This window comes from Equus asinus, chromosome 3 (genome assembly GCF_041296235.1).
Source record: "Equus asinus isolate D_3611 breed Donkey chromosome 3, EquAss-T2T_v2, whole genome shotgun sequence".
In the NCBI taxonomy this organism is placed as follows: domain Eukaryota; kingdom Metazoa; phylum Chordata; class Mammalia; order Perissodactyla; family Equidae; genus Equus; species Equus asinus.
This window is the reverse complement of record NC_091792.1, coordinates 80,365,951-80,386,687: the sequence shown is the minus strand read 5'-3', so window position 1 is coordinate 80,386,687 and position 20,737 is coordinate 80,365,951. Positions and strand designations below refer to the sequence as shown.

The window sequence follows — 20,737 nt, the reverse complement described above, 5'->3', positions numbered from 1 at the left end:
TCTAGATTGGTGCAGTCTTAATTCATAACACTAAGACACATTCAAATTAAAATTCCTCCAAATCAAGGGTATGTATGAAATTACATCAAGTGTTGAAGTCATTAATTTTTATTTAATTTTTCCTTCAATTTTTCTAAGATTTTATTTTTTAGAACAATTTTAGTTTCACAGCAAAACTGAGAAGGTCCAGAGCTTTCCCACATACCCCAGGCCCCCACACACGCACAGTCTCCCACACTGTCAACGTCACTCACCGCCTGGTATATTTACCTGGATTTGTTTCTTTTTTTTTTTTTTTTAAGATTTTACTTTTTCCTTTTTCTCCCCAAAGCCCCCTGGTACATAGTTGTGTATTCTTCGTTGTGGGTTCTTCTAGTTGTGGCATGTGGGACGCTGCCTCAGCGTGGTCTGATGAGCAGTGCCATGTCCGCGCCCAGGATTCGAACTAACGAAACACTGGGCCACCTGCAGCGGAGTGCGCGAACTTAACCACTCAGCCACGGGGCCAGCCCTGGATTTGTTTCTTATGTTGGGAAATAGTGTTTAGCTGCCAAGTGGATGCTTATTCTTTAAACTAATAACAAAAGTAGCAGTTTATATTTTAAGAGCTAGAAGGAAGCTTAGTGATTACCAATTTGAGCTTCTCATTTTACAGAAAAGAAAACGAGGCAAAGGCAGGTAAACTCTGTGCTGAAAGTCACCAGGTCAGGTGGCCCCCAACATCTGAGACTATCAGGCAAGTCTCCTGACTGTCACAGCTTTAATTTCCTGGGACTACAGCATACTGCTTTCAACTATACATAATGCTTTCTAAGAATAATTAGAAAAATGCAAATCAGGCTGATGTTAGCTAGAACTATCCACCTGACCACCTCACTCCCTTAGTTAGTGGGCCAGCTACTTTGCTTAGAAGAAAATCTGCATTAAGCTCTAGGCCCCCAGTTGGCCCAGCGGCCCTGGGATGCTCTCAGCCGGTGGGGCTCAGAGGAGCCTGAAGGGATTAGGGATGCTGGGGAGCAAGCAGCTGGAGAGAAACCAGGCTGAGAAGGCACCTCCATCATCTACAGCACACATGAAGTTAACACACTTATGACGCACAATGTGCACCCCCAGGTGTGTTGTGCGTGTGTCCTCGGGAATATACATTTAAGCTGGAGACTTATGCCACACATTCCTAGGGATATTTTCATTTTCATCATCTTATCAAGAAAAAACTTGGGACACATATATATCACTAAGCAGTAGTCACTGCGCAGGATGTGGGAATATGTAATCTTCCTTCCATGTCAGAAAATCTTAGACTTGCACAAGACATAACTAGTCCAGTGGCCCTTAACCCTAGTTGAACATTCAAATTATCTGAAGAACTTACACAAAACACTAAAGCCAGGATCCACCCAGATCAATTACATCTGAATTTCTAAGACTTGGGCCGAGGCATCAGTGTCATTATTGCCCCAGTTACTCCAAAATACACATTACATCTGATTCAATGGTTCAATCAACAAACAAATGTTTCTGACTGCTTCCTTCAGAGAGGGCAATATGAAAGGCATCAAAGATATTTTTAAAATAAAAATAATAAGACAGATAAGATGTGTTTCTTACCTTCAAGGAGGGGAGCTTTCTAAAATCCTGGGTTCTTATTTTCCACTGTCAACTTTACACTTCTACTTTGATGTCATCTTGAGGATTTTTTGTTTTTGCCATGACTAATGGCAAAATACCAACCCTTCCAAATGCACTCAAAGGTCAGAGCCCTCTGCTCACCACTAGAAGCATTTCTCCAGACTAACACTGATCCATTAATTAAATTGTCAGCTCCTTTGTTCAAACAAGAAAAAATCCATTTAACTACATTATCATCTGACATTGGCTTCACTGTATATTGTGCCCATTAAGGTACCATTCAAGGGTTTTATAAAAGTGGAAGAGAAATCTAGATAAGCTCTACAAACCATCTTCTTCTGACCACTCTTCTCACTTTACCAAATTATTAGATGAGGGCAGTGAGCTGACAGAAGACAGTGAAGACACGCTTTAATCGGGATGACACGACAGCCACTGTGAAGAGCCTCCATCCAAGGCTGTCCTCCCACGAGATTATCTGAATGTCTGGACTCTCAGACTCATGAGCAATTTTGCCCTAAGAGACTTTGAAACAGGCAGGAAAAAAATCAATATACCTTCACATAAAGTATTTACTTTACAGCAAATAAATCAAATATAGTATAAATTTCTTTTCACATCATTTCTCCATATAATGAGTTCCTGTAACGGAGGTACTGTTTCTGTCTGGTTTTTTTTGTTTTTAATGACCCAGCACTTGCTTGGTAAGTGAGAAGTTACTCTAGTTCACAATTACATTGGAATTTTTGGAGTTTTCAATTTCAAGAGGAATTGAGTTTTTTAATCTTTTAAAACAAAAACTGAAATGACTTCTGAAGCTATGAAGATAAAAAAAGAATTTCCTTTTGAATTTTCTTTAGGAACTACTTTTTGGAAACCAGCAAGCAATTACTATTTAGGATTTGGAAAAACGCAAAATGCATGGAAAATTCAGTGTATTGTGTGACCGTTGTCATTCGGTCTCAGAGTTAATCTAGATTCTCAATGCCCTGTTGCACAGGCCAGCAGACCAGTGACCCTCAGCGTCTCACAATGGTTTGTCAAATTCAAATAATCATTAAACAAATGTCTTACTGAATCACCCAACAAAGGGCCGCAGACTCCAATAGATATAGAGCCAGGGAGGCAGAGTAACTGAAGGTGTATAAGGAGGGAGGAGGGGATGGAGGAGGCAAGGTGAGGTTCCGGTAGGACATGCCCTGATTAAAGGAGGCAGCTAAGAAAACTCAGATTTTATGTGAAAACAACTGAATCCTGCATGTTGGAAACTAAGGCAAACTATTTAGATCTCTTTGAAGGCCAAATAATTCTCTCTCAGCTGAGAGGTAGCCTTCACCTCTGATCTCGATGATAAAAAGAAAGACAACTCAGGAGAGGAACAAAAAATTTACATTCCTACTGTTTTCCACAAGCACTCTGCTGAACCTTCTTTTCTTGTGTCTCCAATTTGTCCGCCATAACGTATCAGAGTCTGCTTCCTTCACGGGATTCAAAACATTTCATCGAGAGCTTTTCTAACTAATTTGGCCTGAACCCCTCAGAATGTTCTAACAAATACAGATAGAGGCAAAAAGAAGACTGAAGTGTTTTTTTAACGAATGGTGATTGAGGGACTGGATAACTGAACATGAATCACGGAAACACACATAAATATAAACAGTAAGTTTTTGCTCACTCACGCTCTGTCTCTGTTTTTGTCAACATTTGGGGAGAGGAGCTTAATGAAAGGTAAGGAGTGGTTAAATTCCAAAGTAAAATGATAAGCCAAATAAAAATCACCCAAGATTAACAACAGATATACAAACACTGCCTCAGACCAAACGCGACCCATTTAACCTGTTTCTAAAAGCAGGGAACTGAACTAGCTGACAAACTTGCTTGGTCATCTGCTCATAGGACAGAGGACTTAAACATTAACATAGGTGAAGAAATCAACAAAAGTGACATAGATAAATGTGTCTACAGTAACACAGTTTGCATGTTCTACCTGGAAAAAAAACACCACTGTATTTTTGCAAAAGTCTTTGTGACAGCACACTAAAGGGAAGGAGGACCTGACGGCGACTTCTGCCTGGGATAGATCACCTCTATACGTGCAATGAGAAAGGAGAATACTTTTATACTTCTACTATAAAAAGTCTACTTTCTTACCAAAGTGCCTTAGATAGAATAACAACTGATAATTGCATACTGTTTTTAAAGCTTCTTACCTCCTCTCATGTACCCTACTTTTAACAAAACTCTGTACTTTCTTTCATCAGCCCCCATACTCTCATTCCTTTCCTTGAACTCTGTCAAAATATGTAAAGCCACTCATAACTAAAAGGAAGAAAATAAAAATAATGGTCACATACCTTCCTATATTTTTATTATCTATAGATAGCATCAAAAGTATAAAAAATTAGAATTATAAAGTTAATACACTTTTTCAATGAAGTTATTAAATTCAGATTTGGCCCTGGCTATGTGATGGTTACTAAGAAATTATAAAAATTAGTTTCACTAATATAATTGATTGACTATCTATTGTCTCTCATTTAAAATCATGGTGTTATTAACTCAGTCTACACCAGCCACAGGTTAAGGACAAAATTAAAAACCTATAACTAAGAATTATCTAATAAAATCTCAAGGAAAAGTCATAGTTGCAACTAACAAGAAGACAATGGCTAACACCGACAGGCTCAGAGACGACAGGATGAGAATCCAGAGCACAGTCCACTGAAGTCTCCCAATTGAACCTGAGTTCAACTAGGGAAAAAATTTTAAATCAGGGGTTATTTGTATCAAACACAAACACGGTCCACAGAAGAAAGGTAGGAGGACAGGCCTTCGGAAAGGAGAGCAGACATAAACGCTCAGTAACTGCTCATTACTCCTGTTTTCCTCCCCCTCTATGGAACCTGACCAGCTAACTCTTGTCTTCCGACAAGCTCGAGGAGCACAAGGTGCCCCGCACCGGACTGCCGCCCTGGTTGTCCTTTCAGACCACACACAGGGCTGCGGTGCAGGTCAGACAGAAGCCGCACGGCCTGTCCCTGCCCTGGGCTTCGTGGGTTACCCAGGAAGGAAGGAGCGTGTACATGGACGTGCAGACTCCCACATCCTCAGACTGAGGGCGGGGCTTGGGGAAACGCAGCTCAGTTGCCTGGCTGTTAGAAAAAGAAGTATTAGTAGGTAATTCATGCGCTGCACAGAATATACATTAGATATAGGATGGGTTAATGGTTCATTTAAAAGTTGAATAAAATTCTACTTCAATTAAATCAAAAGTCTTTCATATGTCAGCATAATATATAATATGTATGAATTATCCATAAATGTGAATAAAGATTTTCTTCCAACCAATATTTATTCAGGGTCTAGGCACTGTGTTAATACTTGGGATTACAATGCTCCTGTACTCCAAGTGTTTATAACCGAGAAAGACAATCAAGTAATCAAATAATGATAGTACAGAAACTGTGCTATGATGTCTGCTTCCGGTTTAATGATGGAAGTGCCTGAAGCCCACACTACTCTGAGCGTGGAGGAGAAAAGTAGGAGGGGATTTAAGGACAGGTTTCTTTCTTTTCTTTTCTTTTTTTTTTTTTCATGAGGAAGATTGTCCCTGAGCTAACATCTGCACCAATCTTCCTCTATTCAGTATGTGGGGCCCTGCCACAGAGTGGCTTCATGAGGAGTGTGTAGGTCCATGCCCAGGATCCAAACCAGCAAACCCGGAAACCCAGGCCACCAAAGCAGAGAATGTGAAGTTATCCACTACATCACCAGGCCAGCCCCTCAGGGAAAATTTCTCAAGCAGGTGACACCTAATCTGGCAAAGAAGTGGGGGGAAGTGTGTTCCAGGCAGACGTAAGACCATGTGTCAAGACTCTGAAGCAACAGTGGGCCTGGTGGAGAAGCAAGCAGGGACAAGCACAGGGGGAGCATGGACTTTGTCCTCTAAATAAGGGAAACCACCAAAAGATTTTAAGCAAAGGAATATTATGCAAGACTACTTCCAAATGGCACACTTCAGCCACTGAACTGTCTCAAAATTGCCTTTACATGAAATACTGGCCCAACAGATGTATCCACACAACATCTAAAATCAGATTCCAAGTAATCTTTTAAAATCTTACCCTCATCTCTTATTAAATAATTGACTAATACTTTCTGAAAGTAGAAGTATGCTGTGAAGAAAAAAAAAAGAAGAATTTTGAGAACCCACGTGGGAGTGGGCAGTCAAGACGAACAAAGGCCCCAACACAGGGACAGGGAAGGCACAGGGCAGCTCCCAGCTCCGGGGCCAGCGGCTGAGGCTCCTCCCACATGCGGGAAGATTCAGTCTCCAAGAGAGTCAGCACCATGAGTGGGAAAGTGGAGAGGCAGATTAAATGCTTTTAATTTCACTTAGAAGCTAATGGAGAACAACAAAAGTACGGTAAACTGAAGATAAGTTGAACGAGAAATCCGACTACGTCTGCAGACAGTGTGCAGGGAAAACCAGAATTGTATAAGGAAATGTTTAAGGTTTTTTAAACATTTTTGGTTTAAATAATTTCCCCTTTTTCAAGGACACACTAAATGGCCTGGATTAAAATCAATATCGAGAAGAAAAAAATGTATAAATTCTCGTTAGTCTGTTTTCAACTAAGTCAAATGGGAAAGAGATATTATGATTTTCTGCAAAAATATCTGCACACAGTTACACATCAGTGGAAGAAATCTGAGAAAAGACAGCAAAACTCGCACATTTTAGTGATTACATTCTTCAGGTGGTACACACTGATCAGTGGGCCTTCAGCAATGCAAGGAGAACTCTGATCTCTCGGCTCTCGATCTGACCCCACTGTGCTACGGGACCCCAAGGCTGGAACCAAGTCAAACACATTAAAGCTATGTTCATCTGGAACAGCAGCCTAGCCAGGTCAGCACCACTACAAAGACCTGCAAGTTAGACAGTCGACCACACAGACAACATTGCAATCACGTCATTCGTCATGAACTAAAGACAGTAACCTTTCAACTTCATCTCACCCACATCTAGACAAACCTAAAGAAGATTCAAATCCCGTAATATCCCAACAGCATATCCCTTGTATTAATGAGCTGAGACACATGAGGATTAGCATATTAGTCACACATGTAAGGAACATACCTATAAACCAAATGTCCAAGACTTGAGGGTATTCAAGATGTCTTCCTTAAGCAGCTACCGGAAAAACGCCAAGGACGTTATCATGCTGTGGCTCCTATGTCATACGCATGAACCCCATCTTGGCATTTGATTCTTTTAACTGAGTTGGCTCATGGGACTTCCTGCTCTTTATTAGCTGCCCAAAGTTCATAAACATTATCCATTCAGCCCAGGAGAAAACTGCTATAAAAATTATAGAAGGGTAATCACCAAATTCATTCATTATGTCTACCACTACCAAATTAGTCAGCATTTTTCATCTTGTTACTTTTTAGCAATGCTGGATGCCGCCTTCCAAACCTTTGCTGAGAAGACCGAGCCCTGCTGCCGTGAGACAGCACAGCGCCATCCCCACCACCACACCCCTCTGCTTCCTCCAGGCCCTCTCCCTTCACCCCATTCTCTGAGCTTAAGCATCCCTCCTCTTTGCCAAGGCGAACCTTCCACCCACCGTCGTGACAGTGCCTCTTTGTCTACTCCAGTCCATTGTTTCATCAACTATGCAGACCAGTTCTCTTACATCTTCAGATTCTCCCTGTGGACTGGCTGTTTTCTGTCTTCCTGCAAAAACTCTCAAGTCTCCTCTATGCTAAAAAAAGAAAAATCCTTTTCCCTGCTCCTGCTCCCTCTCGACACAATCTCTTTGTGACTGCTTCCCGTCCCCTGAGAGTGTCTTGAAAATGAAGACGGCCCCAGCCTGCTCCAATCCTCACTTCCCACTCACCCACTCAGCCCCCGGTTTACTTTGCTTAAATCCTTCCCCCAACTCCTCACATCTCTGTTTTTCCACACACCCACTATTCTATCTGCCGGCAAGTCAGCAACGTTGGGTCATCCAAGACCTGTCCAGTGCTGTCACTTTATGCATGCAGTAACTAAGTTCTCATACACGTAGGTGATATTTCCACTACTTGTCTCAAATATATCTCTCAGTGCCAGTATGTTGCTTCCGGTGCTTTTTACTTCCACCTAAAATATGGTGATCCCCTCAAACTGGTCCATCCACCTTTATCAATGCATTGCCTACAAGAGGCTATAAAAAATCTTTCCAGACACAAATTTGACCACTCCTCACTTAAATTTAGACCATAACTTACCCTATACCCTCTGGAAGAACGCATCAGCAACCGCACCACGAGCCTGCCCTCCATCCCAGCCCCACATTCACAAGTGAACCAAAAGTGCAGTCTTCTCGGTCTGTTACTCAAGGCTTTGCAGAGTATGGCCCCAAACTATCTTTTTATATCTGCTTCTCTCTAATTTATATCCTAGGATTCAAATAAACAATGCTGAATTGTTATCCCCAACCACAACGGCAAGGACAAGATGCTATTCACTTTTGCCTTCTCCTCTCATACACATAAGTGCTGTTATACAAACAGTGTTCAATAATCATCATTCAACAGACCACCTTTAGAATTAATAACCTAATCCAAAGAAAAAAAAGAATATAAGCTCTGTACAAGCAGGAAGTTTTGTATATACACATATTTTTTTAACTGTTATATCCCCATAAGCCAGAAAACCTCTTGGTTTAACACACTCACTAAGTTGGGGTGCTGAAGCGCAGGCGTGCTGTGCGACCCACTTTGTTCTACAGCTGTGACACACACGAAGTTACCGCTGCCATAATTAAGCACTGAAACATGACCAGCAAGGGGGAGACAACACACAAGTATTTGTAAGATAAGAGTCCAAATATGGCAGTCCTCCAGAGATGTGCTATCAGTAGAAAGACGGCCTTTACTTAGCCAGCCTCTAAAGGTGGCCATAGTTTCTCCTGGTACGTGGAACATCTCATGAAGTTTCATTTTTCTCATGGTAATCTCCACGGCATAGAGTTGGCTGCTGAGGATTTCATTAAATGTTAGGAGTTCCTACAAAGAGACTTGAAGGCACATAACACGTGAGACAGTAACGAAAACACAGTTCCCGTGCTTCAGAGCACGCTACGCTGCAATCAAGTTCTTTGAGGAATACCACATAAATACAACAATTTTCAAGAGGCCAAATGAAAAAGAAGGTGCTGAATTTATTGCATTTTTATTATCTAACATCTGTACCTTTTAAGGAAGCATCTATGAGATCCAAGAAGAACACAGGCCGTGCACACACGTGCACACGCACCCACACAACCACACACAGATTTTACACGTAAAAGCTTTCTAAATTGTTGTAAACGTGTATCTCAACCCATTGCTCTGTCACAAGGCAACGACTGACAAAGGTGGATTCCAGGAAAGTCTAGCCCCAGCACCAGGTAAGGATATTCAAACAAGGCTCCCTCCAAACTCTGTGGTGCAAAGGCAAGGCTCGCTGCGCAGAGTGTGCATGTCACACACACATACGCCCAGAGACACAACTGTTCACCATTACTCGAGACGGACTATGCTGTAAGAGATGAGGTGCCGAAAGCTGTTTGCAAGTGGACTTTCTTGGTCTATTTAAGTGCTCATATTAAGGTATATCTCCCAGAAATGGCATATCTGCATACTGGCAAAAAGGACCCGTCCAACTTCTTTGATAGTCTATTTGTTTAACTTGAATGGTTTTTATTTCTTAATTTATAGGCTGGCTGGTCCAGTCCCTGATTCCTTACCTAAGTTTTAACAATTGGATAAGATCCATTTTCAGTCAGCAGTGTCATTATCATTTGCATTCAAATAAAACATGGCTTAAAAGTGATTTTTGTAAGTTTATACTCTAAAATAGATTAAATTTAGTGTGATTCTATGAACTTTTAAGAATAGTTCCATAAACTACGTGTGAAAATCAGTCTAATAATTTTTTGCTAGACCCATGTATTACATGGACTGCCAACTGGCTTCCAAAACAGGCAAGACCTGTGGTTCTATCAAATTAACTATTAAAACTTACTCATTTTACCTATATCAAGTCACACTTCCATCTAAAATAAATTACTTTGTGACTGAACTTATAAAATATAATATGCATTATATTATAAAAGTCAAACAAAGAAAAGAGAAATTTCTGGCCTGAAGGGTATGCAGATACGTGAGATTTTGTCAGGATTAGGGCCACTGGCAAATCCACCTGCCGCTTCCTATCTCTGTGCTCCTCCAGGGCCCTCAGAGAATTACTGTTACACAGACACTACTCTCCGATTATTGGTGCTCCCTATCCTCCTTTTCAAGTCACCCAGATTTCACTTTGTAGAACTTCATATGGTTTCTAAATCTCAGTAATTAAAAAGCGGCCCTTAGTCAACAATAAACTCGCGACAAATTCTAACAATTCATGCATTTAGCTAGACTGTTACAAATATATAATTAAATCCATTCAACAATTATTTCTTTCACTCAACAAATAAGAATTTACTGGTGCCAAGCATGACTGGTAAGTGTTAGTTATCTATTTTCCCACATACACAGCGCCAATCAGAAGTGGAAGTTGATACTTTATCTGTAAACACGGTATTCCCCTTTCACCTTCTAAGTGGAGAAAGCAACCGTGAATGTGAGAAGCAGCAAGCGTCAGGAACTGTTTCCTCACGGGTAAGTCAGTGGGGCAAAAGCGAAACACAAAGAAAAATGATGCAAATAAAAAGGAAGACTTCTGCCCCGTGGCTTACTCGCCATCCTGTGTGCTGCTCTGCAGCTCGGGCCGCCCTGCCCGGCCGGGTCAGGCAGCCCCTGCCTTCCTGTGGCTGCGTGAGTCAGCACCGCCAGACACGGACAGCTTCCTGCTGTTTACTGAGAGGGAAAGTCGTCTCCCCGTGGAACGACAAAATGTAGCTGAAGACAAACAAGGGCCAAGATGGCCCAAAAGCGTGGTGGGAAAAATCAAACACACTCACGCAACACAAATAACAAAAATGCTATTGCTAAACTAATGTCTACGTTGCTCACTGGATACATTTACCTTTTTAAAACAAAAATTTTAAATATACTGCTATTATCTTAGTTGTTCCTAATAATAAATTAATGATGTAATGACTATTAATTCACTTAATAATTGGGAATAATGTCATTTTCTTTATTAGTAATCAGGCCTAACTTGCTTCAAAAAGACTTCCCTGACTCCCTACTCCCCACACCTGCAAGTTAGGTTGGGTATCTTGACACTTGCCTGGGGATGCCTCACTCACCGTCCTTCGTTGATAATATGGTAATAGTGAAACTCTGTTTTTAGATTTCTCTTCTCCACTACACGGCCTCTAGTTCTCTCACGCTGGTTATAGCACTTAATAACACTACACACCATTTAGTGAACGCCCTCAATACAGTTGGTCTGCCACGTTCATTATCTCATTTAATACCAGAACTACCTTAGGAAGTACTGCACTTTACATTTGAAGACATTTACCTAGAATTATAAGTAATTATAAGAATTATAACTAAGTAGCAGTCAAGATTTAAACCCAGTTCTGTTAAGCACCAAAGCCTGGGTAGCTTCAGAGATGGACTGCCTCACCCTGCAATACGAGAACTACAGGATAACATATACGACAGTAAGGTAACCATATTAGGATTCGTTTATCTATTAAATACAACCTAATTCAAGAAAAACGTTTTCCCCATCGTGGACCATTAGCTTTCTTCTCTTTAGTACTGACACTTCTCTCACACTTCAAGAGAAAGGAAACCAATGCAGAACAAAGATGACAGAGCAGCCTGGTCCCATTCCCCACCCCTACTCATTTCTCTGGCCTCCAACCCCTGCACGCTGTCCGCCTCCAACGACTAAATGAGCTGGCATTTGTAAAGTACTTGAAACAGCACCTGGTAGAGTAAGGACTGGGTAAGTGTTTGTTAAACATTCTCCATGGGTAGAATGTTTCAAATCGCTTACCAGCAAACTGTGTTGACAGCACCACATGTATTTTATTTACAGAGAAACACCTTGTAACCAAAAGACTTTCAAACATTCCCTTAGGGCAAGAGCTGGTGGAAAGGGTGCACAATGAGCAAACAGTTCCCAGAAGGAATGAAAAGCTAACAGCTAGAGTGAGAAGGGAGCAGAAGAGAAACTAAAATGGCTTCAGATCATCTCTAAAATAGCATCTTCCAGGCTGATTTTAGATCTTTAAGGTAGCATCAGACCTTAAGGTCACCCTTCGTTCAAAGGTGGATTTTATACATCTTGACTATGATCCTTCCATTGATGACTTAATTAATAGATTTAAGCATAGTATGTATTAGGTGATAATTTTGAAAATACGAACTATGTGTTACTTTCTAAATTAAGATTACTTTCTGTAACTTCCTAACGCCTGCATAAGAGTTTCTATTACTCTTAATTTAAAGAATTAATGAACATATTTTTCACTCTAGATTCTATTTTTAATAGAGAAAAATAATAATTAAAATTATTTGCTTATTCTATTAAGACAGCTCACATTTATGAAACTGAATCCCAAGTGTAAGTAGTTTTACTTCCCTCTTTTCAAAACTAAGCTTCAATATATATCAATCCTCTAGAGTCAGAATGAAGGAAGGAAATGAATGGATGACATCTTCCAGAAATGGCTAAGGATGCTACCACCTCCACGGGAATGACAAAACCTTTGTAAACACTGCAGGCTACAAGGAAAAAAAGATGAGGTAGGAAAACATCCTGGACCAAGAAGCAACAGAAAGTTGGCTATTATAATTTTTTTTTTTTTTTTTTTTTTTTTTTGGTGAGGAAGATTGGCCTTGAGCTAACATCTGTGACAATCTTCCTCTATTTTGTATGTGGGATGCTGCCACAGCATGGCTTGATGAGCACTGCTCCTGGGATACAAACCTGCAAATCCCAGGCCACCAAAGTGGAGCACACGAACTGAACCACTATGCCACCAGGCCAGCCCCATAACCTAAATTTTTTTTACTTTATTTGAGTAAATAAGATACCTGAAAAAGCTTTATATAAACAAACTGCAGAATAACTCTCTAAATGGTACAAGGTAGATAACAGGAGAACAGTAGAGATGAGAAAATGGATTTAAGTTTCAGTCTGTTCTACAGTCTTTACTCAATTAATATTGAAGAGTGTCCAAGCTATTATTTTGCTACAACTTCCAAAATCATCAATTATTTTACTTCAACTAACCAGATCAAAGATCTATTGGTAATTTAGGGCATAATTTATTCTGCATGAATACTAAACCAACATTACTTTCTGATTTCCTGATTTCTTCTTTGGAAATGAGACTCTTCCACAGTTCACAAATATGCCTTCTTTCTTCTTTCTTGTAAACTCTTCTTCTCTGTACTATATTAAGGCATGAAAGTCATGCATTATATAAAAAGAACAGTTGATGCATTTTCCACATTAGTAAAACCTTTGGGAGTTTTTCTGCCTTTAAAGATAGCCCTCCTTCCCACAAATCCAGTCTACACAATTCATTTAATGTTTCACTTCACTAACACTTTAATCAAACTAAAGTGAAGTTTCATTCAGATTATCACAAATCTAACAGGTGATTTATCATATTCCAAGCCGTTTTGAGCAATAAGACAATTTATATCAGATGAGATGTGTGAACAATAGCATTTAAAGCCTTTAAAAATCAATCATTAATATCTAATTTGTATTTCTTAATCACAAGATGTTCAAAAATAAAACTGAATGGCTTATAATGATTGGGTTCCAAAGGGTAATGACTTCACATGGCCTGCAGGGCATTCACCTGACCCTATTTCCTCATTAACCTCACTATTTCCTCATAAGCCTCTCACTTAACAACATATTCCAGCTGCAAAGAACACCTTTCTGTTCTTCAAACTCTCCTCAGCCTTGACTCTAAGCATCTGCACAGGCTATTCCTTTACCTGTACGCCCCTCCTCTCCTAGCACCTCCTCGTTTGGCTAACTGCCTCAGGTCCGTTCAGGTGTCACTTCTCGTAGGACACCTTCCCTGACTCCCCAGGGCCGCAGGGAAGCATCCTCCCTCTGCTCCTACAGCACCTTCTCCTTCTCTGTAATAGCCCACAGAAAGTTACAGCAGGGGCCGGCCCCGTGGCCGAGTGGGTAAGTTCACGGGCTCTGCATTGGCAACCCAGGGTTTCGCTGGTTCGGATCCTGGGTGGGGACATGGCACTGCTCATCAGGCCATGCTGAGGCGGTGTCCCACAGAGCACAGCCAGAAGGACCTACAAGTAGGATATACAACTATGTACTGGGGGCTTTGTGGAGAATAAGGGAAAAAACAAGAGAGAGAAGATTGGCAACAGATGTTAGTTCAGGGCCAATCTTTTTTTTAAAAAAGAAAGAAAGAAAGTAAGTTATATCTACTTTCATGTCAAATCCTGCAGAAACATGTGCAAGATGTTACAACCGTGCGCTACCCACATTCCCATAGACCCCTGCAAAGACGTAAGGCTGGGAAGAATACATTTCTACCAAAGAGAAATCATTACAAACCTATTTCTACAATTATTTCCAAATACAACAAGAGGCTTACTCGAAAAAGACAGGAAAACACCTTCAACATATCTGCCCTTAATATTACTGAAGATAAAACTAAAAAGCCAAGGTTATTCCAAAATCTACCCAGAACTTAACAAAAGAAGCTATAAATCTTCTTTAGACCAAAGACTCAAAATTATAAAATATTATGCCACCTATACCACCTATCTATTTCTTTTAATGGCCTTTCAACCTTCTTTGCTGGAAGCTTGTTATGTAAAGAGGTCACATTTACATCTTATCAAGGTTTTATAGTAAGGTTATGGAAACCTGACCACATTAAAGAACAGAGGAAACAAGAAATGCCTCCAGAGAAGGCCCCCCTCTGAAACCTAGAGCCTGTAACCCCTAGAACACAACCAAATGCATGAACAGTAATTTCAGTCCTGAGGGTGTCTCTAACACACAATCTGGAAGCACAGGTATCAATCTTTATTTAAAGGAATCTACACTAATTATTTTTTCTGAAGATTAACCTTTTTAAATAGTTTCAGTCTTTAATTCAAATTTCAGTTCCTCTTATGCCGGCTCAACCTTTTTCACTGAATTTTTTTCACAATTAGACTTTTTCCTTTTTCTTTACTCTTTGTCTTCACATGTATGAAGCACTTTATTGTTTATATGGTTCTTTGACATACATTATCTCCTGGTCCATTTCTTCATTCATCTCATCTTGCATTCATGTACCATGTATTCATTAGACATCCACTATGTACTTGGAAATGAGCTTGCCCGTTTTTTCCACATATTAACAGACTATTTTTTAGAGCAACTTTGATTTATAGGGAGACTGAGCAGAAAGTACTGAGTCTCCATGCGTCTCCTGCCTCCCTCGCAGCCTCCCTGTTATCAACACCTTGCGTTACTGTGACATATTCGTTATAATTGAGGCAATATGGTTCCACAACTACTAACTCAAGTCCATAGCTAAGATTACAGTTCACGTTTTGTGTTGTATAGTTCCGTGGGTTTTGACAACTGCATAATGTCATGTATCCACCACTAAATAGCATACAGAACAGTTTCAATGCCCTAAAACTTCTCTCTGCTTCCCCTATTCTTCCCTCCTACTCTCCCATGCTCCCCTTTAACCCTTGGGAATCATGAGGTTTTCACTGGTTGATGGCACACACAGCACACACAGCACGGGACCTTTTCAGACTGGCTTCTTTCCCCCAGAAGAAGCTGTTCTTTCGCCTAGCAATATGCATTTAAGTTTCAGGTTTGCAGAAGGCAGTCCTTGTTTTTGCATGTTGCACTTTTATCGTCAAATCGCCTGGTCATAAGCACCTCCTCCCTCTACTCATCCACTTCCCTATTCCCCACCAGCCTCTGAACAGCCACCCCTGCTGACACCGAGCCCCTCCTGGCACTTCCAGAGCTCTGACTACGAGAATTCGGCAGCCACTGTGCCTCATACACACTACATTCTATGCAAGGCTCTTTGAAAATATGACGGGTTTGTTTGATGAAAACCAAGTGGTTTCCCAATAAAGCATTTTTTCAAACTAAAAAATGTAATTAAAACGTCTTCTATCAGACTTAAGAACATAACACTCTTCTTCAATAAAAGAAGCTGAAGCCAATCACCTTCTCACTGAGAAAAGTTTGTTCAAGGTTCTAAAGCCAAAATACGAATTATTATAGGGAATCCAAGACAAATGTAAGGATGAGCACCTAGAATTCAAGTCAATTTAAAAAAGAATAAACCTTGGCCACAAAACACACAATTTAATTTCATTTTACAGATGGCAAGGCCAAAACATATGTGATCCAGGAGCAGCAGAGGGGTGAGTACAAACAAGGTGGGAAATGAGTCTGGGGTACTTAACTAAAGGCCCAAAGGAGGACAGTGAGAGAGCAGAATGAAGAGCAACAAAAATGCCTGATGAGCTGCCAGAGGGGTGGGAGCAAGGAAAGCCAGGAAGCAGATGGCCAGCAGCATCAGACACCTGCCCAGGCTGCACTAGATGGACAGCCAACACCACTTAGAATTGCCTTTAGTAAGGGGTGCATTCCTGGGACTTGCATGTGATAAACGCTAAACGGGCAGTGCTGTATGTAACTCACTGTTTTGTGTCAGAACTAGGCTGGCCCCCAAAAAGATAACTTGCAGAGTCACTCACCCACTTCAACTGTGCTCAGTCAGAAACCTGATTAAAACCAGCTGAGCCAATGACATCACCACAGGCTTTTCACTATAAAAAGGGCAAGCTCTGTGAGGTCAGGAAGCAGAACTAAGCCCGGTGGACAGAAGCCAAGCTGGAAGAAAGAAGAGCCAAGTAAAGTTCAGAGGAGGAGAGACTCAGTCCAAGAAGACGCTGGGATGAGCCATTTGCTCAGAGACAGCTGCAGAGGAAAAAGACACACAACGGAAATTTCCTTTTAAGAGCAAGGTGCTGCTGTCTCTCCCAAAGACGTTAGTTACCTAAAACAAAGCCTCGAAGGAGAAATTGATGGCAGCTCTTTCCAACTGTCAGTTCCCACAAGGGAAGTGAACCATATCGTCATCCTGGTAACAGTGTGCATGCAGTCTTTCATATGTTCATTGACTTACGTTAATTGAGCACCCGCTATGGATCAGGCACTACTACAGGAATGAAATACAACAGTGAGTAAAATGGACAAAAGTAGATGCCCTCAAAGAGCACATATGCTTGGAATGAAAGACAGTTAATAACAGACAAATATACAGCATGTCAAATAAGCATTACGGAAAAAGTGAACAAGAGAAAGCAGGTTGAGCGTGGTGCTATTTGAGCAAAGTCTTAAGGAAGTGGGGAGACAAGAACATGGCTGTCTGGGAGAAGAACATGGCGGGCAGAGGTAACGGCACATGCAAAGGCCTGAGCTGGGAGCGTGCTCTGTGTCGGAGCAAGATCAAGAAGGCCAGTGTTGCTGGTCAGAAAGAACAAAAGGAAGCAGGAGTCAATCCTCACATGCAAGTAGAGTGTCAAGCAGGTATCTGGATAAAGTATGAAACTAGATGCTCTGGGGGAAGATGCAAACAGTAGACAAAAATTAGGAACCATAATGGAAACATGATATGAGGGTGGATCCCATCACTCCACAAGTGCATATACATAGAAAAGAGAAGGGGACATCCCAAGGGTTAGAGGTTGGACAAACAAAGAACCAGCACAAGAATACAGAGTGAGAACAGTCCGCGAGCTGGCAGCATACTCTGTGTTGTCCTAGGACTCAAGCACAGAAAGTGCTCCCTGGAGACAGTAGGATCGACTGTGCAGACACTGCTGCTGTATGACGTTCGGCGGGCCTACCACTGGACCTGACACCAGGGAGGTCAGCAGACACCTGACAAGATGAGGTTCTGAAGCAGATGGGGAGGAAAAGCATTTGAGAAGGATCAAGAGAAAAGAAGAACTGAAGACAGTGAATGAATACAACTCCGAGAAGTTTTGCTCTAGCTGGATAAGAACATGCGCTCAAGAGATTTATTTTAAGACAAAAATTATAGCATGTCTTTCTGTTAATGGGAATGATCCAACAAGGAGGGGAAACGATGCAGAAGAGAGAGGGACTTGCTGGGGCAATGTCCTCGCATAGGTAAAAAGGTGGCATCTAGTGAAGAAGGCGAGCCCTTCTCTGGTCTCAGTGGAACTGAATGTGAGCTGGTTACAGGGTAATTTGGTTTGTTTTGATCTTTTTTAAATGAAATTATGTTGGCTATGAGTGGGAAAGGGTCAAAAAAAACATGCCACAACTTTCTGAAACTCTTAAATTATTTAGGCTATTCACAGATGGGTTTTAAACTAATCAAATGTAATAACGAGAATGTGCTAAAACATACAGCACCCAACTTACATGGGAAAACAAACTACTGTTTGTTTTTAAATTTCCTTTCCTTTTCCCTTCCATAACTTCATTTTAATTTTAGATAGGAAAATAATCTTCTGCCAGTTAGGGAAAACGCATGACTTTACATAACAAAGGCAGACTTGCCAGTTACCAAGGGCGTCTTTTCTTATCCTAGCTTCCCAAGTGACAAACGACAAATCAGGAGAAGGGAAACAGGAGAAGACTTTCATCAACACACACTCCATTAGATCTTAGCCTATGAGCACACCTTCATGGGGCTTCCATATCTACAAAGACGGACATTCAACTTGGATAGCCCTCCACGCCACGTCTCTTCCTGGGAAGAGCTAGTCCGGGCAAGAAGATTTGATTATCTTCTCATCTATGACACGGTTAAAAGCGACTTGCTGTTATTCTAGGTGAGCAGAGATAACCCCACCACCAAAAATGCTTAAATCTGGCTAAACTGCTAAGACCTGTCTTGACGGGGGGTGTTTCTGACAGTCTGTGCCCTGATAACCACTTCACACCCATCTGGTGGTAGCAGAGCCAGAGCTGGATGGCGACAGAAAAACAGCATTTTTCTATCCTATCTGTGAAAACCAGAAGATGGCGAAGATGAGGATGGGAGAAATGTGATGGATTGACTTCATGGGAATGCAGCTGAAGACTTAAATCCACGAGGTATATCTCTAGAGCTCTTCCCAGATGATTGCTTCAAGTTGGTCTAAACACACGGAGGATTCCTGCATTCCCCAAGACCTATTCTAAATGGGAGGGTGTGCAGCACATTCTGTGATCCAACTGACCTCTGGGCTTCGAGATCTGCCCTCCCACGTAGGGCTAGAGAGTGACTCACACTTGCCATGGCTTCTCCTCCACTAAACCCCATTTCTCCTCTGACCAACAGCCTGTTGATCTTGCACCCCAAATAACTCCACTGTCGATACACATCCGTGGAATGCTATGAGGACAACTCAACAGAAGGGATCCAAGTGCTCAGCACCTTACAAGCCTCCCTTCTTGGGCCTGCCGGGTGCAGGCAGCCAAGTGAGGCTCCCGCCCGCCCTACAGAACCAGGGCCGATCCAGAGAGGACAGCCTGTCCCAGCCGAGTCCTCAACACATTTACCACCGGCTTTTAAACAGTGACTCAAGCTGTAACTCATAAGCTCAGCCGTCATCTGAAGTGGGCGCCTTGCCCTTCTAACTATTCTTGACTTACCTAGGTCAAATTATTTGGTTCAAATGTGTTAAGTAAGAAGAGATGATTTTATAAATTCACATGACACAAATATCACAATTTCAATCAAAACTCTTTCTTCATGCCTTACAAAACTAAAAAACAAAAAACTTGAAAATCAAAAGCTGCACTACTCAGGTTTCTCATAAATTTCTAGCATTACTATTTTACAAAAAAGTAATAATTTTCAGGAAATACCTGAACTTCAAAAGGTGGTTTTCAAACACCTGGTTTTAACGTTTAACTGGTCAACAGCATAGGGTTCAGATGAAAGCGAGCACCTGCTCCTAATGAGGCAGCTCAGTTTGAGACTTGAGGGGCCACGACATCTAAGCCTTGGTTTCTTCCTCCATAAAAAGTGAGCATTGGCTACCGTACTCATATTATTGCCTGTAGCTAGAATGTTCTGATTTCCTTCCACACAATGTTATGAATTATTAGTATTCCAGGTTAGTAAGTTTTATCAACATATAGTGGAACCATTTTAATCTGTAATAACAAAAGGTAAATAGGTGCAACACAAGTGAATTAACAAAATTATAGAGTGTTTTAAATTTAGAAAATCAATGCTTACAGAGAGAAGAAGATTGAAGTAATACGGCAGACAATTCTGAAGACTGCTGCCTGGCTCACCCTCCCCCGTCCCCTGAGAACTGTCATTCACCAACTCCTTCCTACTCCCCACCCCCATCTCTTTCTTTTCCACTTATTGTGTAAGGTAGATTCACCATGGTTACTATTGTTTTCAACAACATAGTTCCCCATATCTAAAAGGCACAGAAGACATTCTGTACTTTCAAATCAGGGAGCAAATACATTTTTATTGTACTTTTTACTTTTCACTAGAACCTTTATGTTCAAATCTGCCACATGCTTAGTCATCTGTACAGATTGAAATCTGGATAGCTGGAGATGTTTTTATTCAGTTGCTTTCAAACAAACAGTAACCAAACATCATTTAAAATACGTGGACTAAAATGTCCTACTTATGCATCAATAGATTTAAACTTGCTAAAGCAAGTTCTCTCGGCATCTTCATAAAGCAACATGTTCTTTCTATCCTTCAAAACACAAATCCAAATGCTGACAGTACACAAGCATTCTGACGCTCTACCATACTCGCTGTCTCACGCCTGACGGCAGTGAAATCAGTAATCATCCACCCAGCAGAGAGAATTTACAGGTTGCTTTCAGGTAAATATAGAATTCAATATTCAGGTAATATTAATTTTGACATGAAGGCTCATTTTTAAACAATTCTCATTCTGTACTTGCTTTCCTGAAGTCAAGTGCTGCCAAGGGTTGGAGGAGTTGATGACCTCCCAGCCGTCCTTTCCATTAACGATAATGTTCTCCCCGCATGCAGATCTACATCTAACATGACTAGTCCGTAAAGAAATGGGGTCAAATGGTTACAACCCCCGCACATATCAAATCACTGCAGACCCCTAC

At 41.2% G+C, this 20,737-nt stretch overlaps 1 protein-coding gene across 10 annotated transcripts in view; it reads right to left on the bottom strand.

The window, feature by feature from the left end:
* Positions 1-20,737, bottom strand: part of PPP3CA (protein phosphatase 3 catalytic subunit alpha) — a 284,698-nt gene that overhangs the window by 212,004 nt on the left and 51,957 nt on the right. The window contains exon 1 of one of the 10 annotated variants that reach the window (XM_070505291.1): positions 7,263-7,371. The exons of the other annotated variants lie outside the window; for them this stretch is intronic. The gene's annotated coding sequence lies outside the window, so the exon portion shown is untranslated. Of the gene's footprint in view, positions 1-7,262; positions 7,372-20,737 lie in introns of those variants that run through there. 10 annotated transcript variants of the gene reach the window in all.